Source organism: Aedes albopictus, chromosome 2 (genome assembly GCF_035046485.1).
Source record: "Aedes albopictus strain Foshan chromosome 2, AalbF5, whole genome shotgun sequence".
Classification (NCBI taxonomy): Eukaryota; Metazoa; Arthropoda; class Insecta; order Diptera; family Culicidae; genus Aedes; species Aedes albopictus.
Genome location: NC_085137.1, coordinates 222,731,830 through 222,739,443, shown reverse-complemented (window position 1 = coordinate 222,739,443; position 7,614 = coordinate 222,731,830).

The following is a 7,614-nucleotide window of genomic DNA, read 5'->3' as shown; positions in this document are numbered from 1 at the left end:
ACGTGTCGCCAAAAACTCTTGGGATTCGATTTGAGGTTGCTTTGTAGGCGGTCTAGGTGAGCATTGTAGAGGCGATCGTTAAGTTGCTTATAAGTCGTGTTTGCTTCTAGGTAACATGATCTTGTAGAATCCGCGCCAAAATTGCTGTGACGTCTCAGGGCTGCCTGCTTCATTCTTTTCAGGTTTTTGAGGTCAGCATTTGACCAAGCGGGTTTTACCGGTTCACGTTTAAGCTTTTTGGGAACGAACTGGTCAATAGCATATAGCAAAACACTGGACAAGGTGCTAGCAGCGAGGTTTACGTCCGAATTACTCAAAATTCCGCTCCAATCGACATGAGCAAGGAAACCATCCATTTCGTCGAAGTTTGCTCGGCTGAAATCATACATGACGCTTTCAGAAGTATCGTGGAAGCAACGATATGGTTTTATTTCCAAATTAATCAACAGTGGGAGGTGATGCCTTTCGATTTTGACGAGCGGTGCAGGAGCTTGCGTGACCATGCAGTCAACGATCAACTCGTTACTCACAAAGCATAAATCAAGTGACCGATTATTCTCGTTTTCTACTCCGACCATCTGACTGTGCCCAGCGGTGCAATATGCATCAAGCAGCTCGCGTGAAGGCTCGCCAAGAGAAGATCGAGAAGAACATGGAAAGAAAGCCCCAAGGAGATTTCGCTGCCAGGAAATCGTGCTCATGTTGAAATCACCGAGGATGACCACATTATCCCTAGGAGCCATTTGCGAAACAACCCAGTTGAGTGAATCGATGTGACTCTTTATCAAAGATATCCCAGCAAACCAGAAGTCATATAAGGATGTTGGTCTAAAGTTATATTTGTGAACAATTTAAGTTAAAATTATATAAGCTGCAATAACAAATTAGGTTAAATCGTATACGAAGCCCATAATTTTATCCGATTTCATTTGGCAGTATTAATAATTTCAAATTTGCGTTACCAATTATATAACTTCAAGTTGACATTCTTTAACAACTTCAGATGCACTTGTTGCGACTCCATTATAATCTCAAATGCAAGATTGCATATGAGGTCATATTTGTAAAAATTAATTCATACGGTAAGGGAATCTAGTTGGAGAGCCAGTGGATGATTGAAACTGAGATGATTTTCGAAATATTTCGCTCAACTCAAATAGTTACAGATGCAGGAGAATTGTATTAGATTCACGTACCTCAATGTGCTACTGGCAGCTCCAAGGGCAGCACTGTGGAAGTATCAGTTCAGCCGTATCGCGGATCAGCAGCTGAGCTATTCTAAGTTAATGTTCTCTCGTTCCGCGAACAAAAACCATTCAGATGCTGCTGCACAACCTGATACTAGCATAATTAAAGAATTTCACCAATTTACGAAATCTATTTCACACTTTACTTGTAGTTTCACCAACATTTTTTGCTGAACTTCACACTTTCAACAAAGAGACTGACACGACTTGTTGTTATTTTATTGTTTGTGAATGAGAAATCGTAAAGGGTCAGACTAAGTTATATATGAAGTTATATAAAACACAGAATGAATTCGCCAAGAATTGTGTATCAAAATGATATTGTCAATATGCACGTAGGTGACCACCAAAGTGTGTACGGATATAGCAAATCTGAGCATTGAAAGCAATTCATTTTGAACGAATAAATATTTATTTAATTCAGTTGCGAAAGAGTAATGCCAACCAATTTGTTGGCAGGGTTTGAGTGCAAAATTTTATCATCCAATACTTGTATTTGAGGATTAATGCTCACCAGCCTTCTAATGATTTATATTTGCTTAAATTTCACGTTCTACAACAGTCAGTGATTGATACAGTGGTAGGGTATCTGATTAATGAGCTGCAGGTAGGAAAATCTAGGCTTGTTACTTTCATTTTTATATTTGAAGATGTGAAAATGAAATCGTATATATTGCAAAGCAAAGTTATAAAAAGAAGTTATATTACATGCCAAATGCATTCGTCCGAAGTTGTATAACTCAAAGTGGTTTTCTGAAAACGTACGTATATGGCCTCCAAATTTGTGCGAATAGAGCATATTTGGTGCAGCTTATACAATGTGTTTTGGAAGGATAAGAGTTCACTTAGCACAATTGTAGCAGAGTTATGTGAAACAATTTGTTGGCTGGGATGTCATTCACTCGATCAGGGGGAATGTACACTAGACAAACATACATTTCTGCGTCGACAGTAGAAATTGCGACCCACAGCTGTTCAACCGACGAGCAATTCGGAGGGTTGATCAATCGGGACCTGAACCCAGAGCGCACCGCCAGTAAGACACCGCCCCCGATGCTCTTGTTGCTATTTGACGGCGATCGGTCCTGTCGGTATACGACGTACACCCGTAGACTTTAGGATCTAAACTCCAGAACAGTTTGGATGTCCTTGGATATCCAGAAAATTACTCTGCATCATATTCTACCTTTTTAATGCTGTTAAGCACCAAAACTACAGAAATATGTAGAAAAAACTCTATAATAATGCTTAGAAAAATTCCGGCCTAAAATTTAAAATCCACGTAAATGAAAACCACGTTAATTCAAAAATCCGCGTAAAAATAAACCGCGTTAATTCAAAAATCCGCGTAAAAAAAAACTCGTTAATTCAAAAATTCGCGTAAAAAAACAGCGTTAATTCAAAAATCCGCGTAAAAAAACTCGTAAATGAAAACCGCGTAAAAAACCGCGTAAAAAACCTGACTGTATTTGTAAGTGTAATACATAATTTCATTCAAGGCCTTTCCAATGTCATCAAAGATTCTAAAAGACATTATTTTGAGATTTTCTTTGAGTTTCCTCTGAAAATTCATCTGAGTTTTCTATCATTTGTTTTTCGAAAAACTAACTACAAAATAGAGGCTCTTCCTTCAAGTATCAACGAGGTTTTGTTTTCGGAAATGTCCACCAAAACTTCGTTTGCATTTCTGAAATGAGCTTCATCTATAGTACTTTCCGCAGATTTGTTCGAAGACTTATCCAAGAATACTTACTTACTACTACTTTCAGTCCTGGGTACCCACGGTGGCGCAGAGGGCCGAATTGAAAGATTCCCATCCTGGGTGATTGCCAGCCATCGCCTTGACCTGTGGCCAGGTCAAATTTCTGTCGACTTGCTTGATTTCGTTATTGAGGTTGCGCCGCCATGAGCCTCTGGGTCTGCCTCTGCTGCGATGTCCTGTTGGGTTCCAGTCTAACGCTTGTTTGCAGATTTCGTTTCCGCCCCTGTGTAGAGTGTGGCCGACCCACATCCACTTTCACTCCCGAATTTCTGTCGCTATCGGCTTTTGATGACATCAACGATGGAGCTCCACGTTGGAGATCCAATTGTGAGGCCACCATGCACGAATTATATACCGCAAGCATCTATTGATAAAGACCTGCAGCCGTTGCGTGTTCTCCGCTGATACACACCAGGTTTCACTGGCGGATAGCACCACATTTTCACGTTCGAGTTGATGATTCGGATTTTGGTGCGTCTACTGATCTGGTTGTTTTTCCATACATTTCTTAAACTCGCAAAAGCAGCTCTCGCCTTCTTGATCCGTGCACCTATTATTACAAGTTTTATTTTTGTGTTAAATGTGCTATTTTAACTTGTGAATATTCCCCTAGAATTAATGCACTTTTATAGGGCTCTGGCAGAATAGAGGCCCGCAATCCTATTTCGATTGCCAACATTCAGGCTATTTAGGGCCGTGATTAAGTACTAGAGATGTAAGCCTTTCCCTGGCACAGACTTCAAGTTATAGAACTCTAGTGATGAAACCCGAATCGGTATGCCCCCTTAGGATTAGAAATTCCTAGACTAAAAACTAAAGCTATGAAAGAAACTAATGCTGTGATACAAAAGGTAACATGCCAGAGAAAATACGATTACAGGATTAGCTGATGGACCAACAACATTAATAAAACCTCGTCATCGGAAATCGCTATCCACTAGGGTAACAAGGCAAAATTTATGTTCTCTGTTGTATTTGTCCAAGTGTGATGTCCTAATTTATTACGCATTTGTAAGGTTCCACTATAATATGTTATATTTTAATGTGCATTTGAAGTGCTCCATTATTTTTTCGTAATCGGCTGCCATTTGACTACCAAGATATTGAAAGCTTTCAACATTCTCCACTGATTGCCCAGCTACCGTAAAGCTGGAAGAGTTGACCGTCTTTCTTCCAACGATTTGGTCTTGTTGACGTTGATGGTAATACCTGCCGCTGAGGAGCGATTGGCAAGATCATCGAGCTTGCTATGCATATCAGAGCGCCGTTGAGCTAGGAGAGCAACGTCATCAGTCAACTCAAAGTCATTTAGGCACAGAGAACAGACATCCAAGTCCAGTTCCGAAACTGTGTAAGGAATTTAACGCCCATTTGAAATCGGCAACACAAGTGGCAATACCGTGGCGCTGCAATCGGTTAATTTCTCATACTACAGTCGACTCTCCACATGTCGATGTTCTACATCTCGATATCTCTCCCTATCTCGATGGTTTGGTCGGTCCCTTCAATCTGCATACAATTTAGATTTCTACATGTCGAAATCTCCTTATCTCGATATCTCTCTATCTCGATGCTAACTTGTTCGTTTTTGCTCTAATTTTTTTCTCTATATGTCGATATGCCCATTTTTACAGGTTGCTAGATCTTGTTTCCTAGGAGCAAAACATTCTGGGAAGGCAAAGTGACATTTGTTTGTTGACGGTTTTTCCTAGTTACGGACGATTTTTCAATCTAGTGTGCATTACAAGTTGGTTCTTGAGTTCGATCTCTCCCTATCTCGATGGTCCCTTGAATATCGAGATGTAGAGAGTCAACTGTAATTAAATTCACCACTTGAAATGTTTCAATTCACCACTGACTGTGGCAATATGGTGTTTGGCGGCGTTAGTGTTGTCATCGTATATTGGTTTGCAACCTTACTCAAGTGAAGATTCAAATCCTTACACAACTTTCTGATTGAAATTTGTTCTAGCCTGGATGTCTGTTCTCTATGATTAAGGTGCTCCATGGTAATGAGCTGCCACAGCAATCCACGATTTGGTTCACGGTCAATCGCACCTATCAGGATCTCGTCGATAACGATGAGGAACAGTAGCGGCGATAGTATATATCCTTGCCTCACTCCAGCAACGACCCGGATGAGATCGGACAAAACACCGTTGTGCAGTACTCTGCACGAAAATGCCCTGTACTGTGCTTCAATGAGGTCGACGATTTTCTCAGGGAGACCCTTGCGCCTGAGGGCTTCCCACATGTTTCTGTGATTGAGACGGCCGAAAGCTTTTTCGTAATCAATGAACACCAGGTAGAGAGATTCTTGGAATTCATTGATTTGCTCCAGAGTGATACGGAGCGTGACAATATGGTTCACACAGGATCGTCCGGCACGGAATCCTGCTTGCTGCCGCCGGAGAGTTGCGTCAATCTTTTCCTGTATCCGGTTTAGGATCACTTTGCAGAGAACTTTGAGAACGATACACAGAAACATGATGCCCCGCCAATTATCCCATATAGTTAGGTCACCCTTTTTGGGTACCTTTTTTCATCCCTCATCTGTAGAGCCTTTTAGCCACTGCGTCCATTATTAAGGAATATTGTGGTATGACCTATATTTAATTTGGTGCTAGTCAAATATCCTGTCACAATTGAGCTGTTGTGGACAATGGTTAATGTAACCTTTACTAAGACGCCTTGCATCCAGTCGGCCGCAAATGTCGCGGTTTCCCATACGTTGCAGAATAATTGATGCAATAGTTGTGCGGATACTACTGGGCCAGCTTTGAGCATCTCAGCTGCTATGTGATCGACCCTTGGGGCCCTGTTCGATTTCATGCTACGGATGGCTGTTTCTATCTCCTGCACTGATGGAGCACGGGTGATGCGTCAAACCCTTGGCGGATCATGCTGAGGTGTTGATGGAGTGACCGACACTTCAAAAAGGTTTCCAAAGTGCTCGAACCAGCGTTTCAACTGGTCAGCCGGGTCGGTCAGTAACTGCCAGACGTGCCTTTCACGGGCATCGTAGCATTCAACTTGGTCCCGCTAAGGCGACGTGATACATCGTAGAGGAAACGGATGTCGCCGGTGTTTGCGGTTTCTCGCCTTTGTCGGCTAGGGAGTCCGCTCACGGAGTGTGTGGTAGGATTTCGTCCGGGTGCCAGTGTCGCGCGCGTTTGCTTCGGTGGTTCGATTTTTTCTCTTTCTATTTTGTATTCCGTAGTGAGCATTTCGACGGCGGTGAGTGTGCGGTGGACGCGTCGTGGATCGAGTCGATTCCGAATTTTTCGCCTCCCGTCGGTGCTAGTTCCCAATACACTTTTAGTTGATAATAAATATTTTCTTTTATTTTTTGCATTTACACAAAAGAGTAAAAAGTGTTAGTTCGGGCTCACCGGTCGAAAAAAAATCCGGGCGCCGACAAGCGAGTCGCGTTCAGTGTATTTCTGTGTGGAATAGACTAAAGGTTTCTGCTCCATAGAGGAGTGGAGACGCGCGATAGAATTTTCTTTTTGGCTAGTTTTTGCGTCGAAAAGTGGTCGGCTGTTAACGGCGGTTTGTGTATATTGATCCATTGTCAAATCATATCACCAACCATAAGTGACTCCCGGACTGACAATGTACCTTACCCTACTAACAAAAAATTCCTTCCTGAGACAAACGTGGAGATGCAGCGATTCGCGGTCTTTTTAACAACAACGTTTGTCTTACTAACATTCCCTCGCATCCTCGATGACCGTAAGGACGTGGCCGGCGCCGTTATTGACCCTATTAAAGTTGAGAGCTCTCGAACTGTGTACATTGAGAATAGTAAGCTAGTCCTAAGCCCTTGTGCAATTTCGATTGCTCTGGTCAATCACGGAGTAGCAACTACGAATTGTGCGGTCATCTATGCTGATGCTCATGCTCATGCTCATGCTTGGTCGGCTAGGGAGTCCGCTCACGCTCTTTTGTCCTACAAGATCGTTTCAATTCCTGCTCAAGAGCCGAATAGCGCTGACGGGCAACGGCTTTGGCTCCTCGTGTTTTCGCTCGCTCTATCGCGGCTTTGGCGTTGCTTCGCTTCTCTATCTTCCTCCAGGTATCATCTGTGACCCACTGCTTTCTTCGGGTGCGTAGCTCACCCAAATTATGCTCTCCGGTGACGATGAAGCCGATCTTGATGGCGTTCCATTGATCATCTACGCTTCCACCTCCTGAAATATTCGTAGCACGGTTCTCTAGCTCCTCGACGAAGGACCTTTTCATCGCAGCGTCTTCCAGTCGGCGTGTGTTGAACCGGCACCCGATTTTCTCCTCCTGTCGTTGGATCCTGCCAATGCGCCAATTGAGACCCTGCCATTGTTGCCACTAAACTCTGCAAACAGCTCTCCTCTTTCGCTTATTTCTCCGAGACCATGGCGTCCCATGACGTGCTCATAGTACGAGTTGTCGGAACCAACCTTTGCGTTGAAGTCGCCCAAGAGGATCTTGATATCACCTTTCGGAATCTTGTCCACGACAGCATTCAGTTGACTGTAGAAGTTCTCTTTATCTTGCAATTCGGCAGCATCGGTTGGCGCGTAACATTGGACCATGGTAAGGTTTCGAACCCGTGTTCTGAATCTG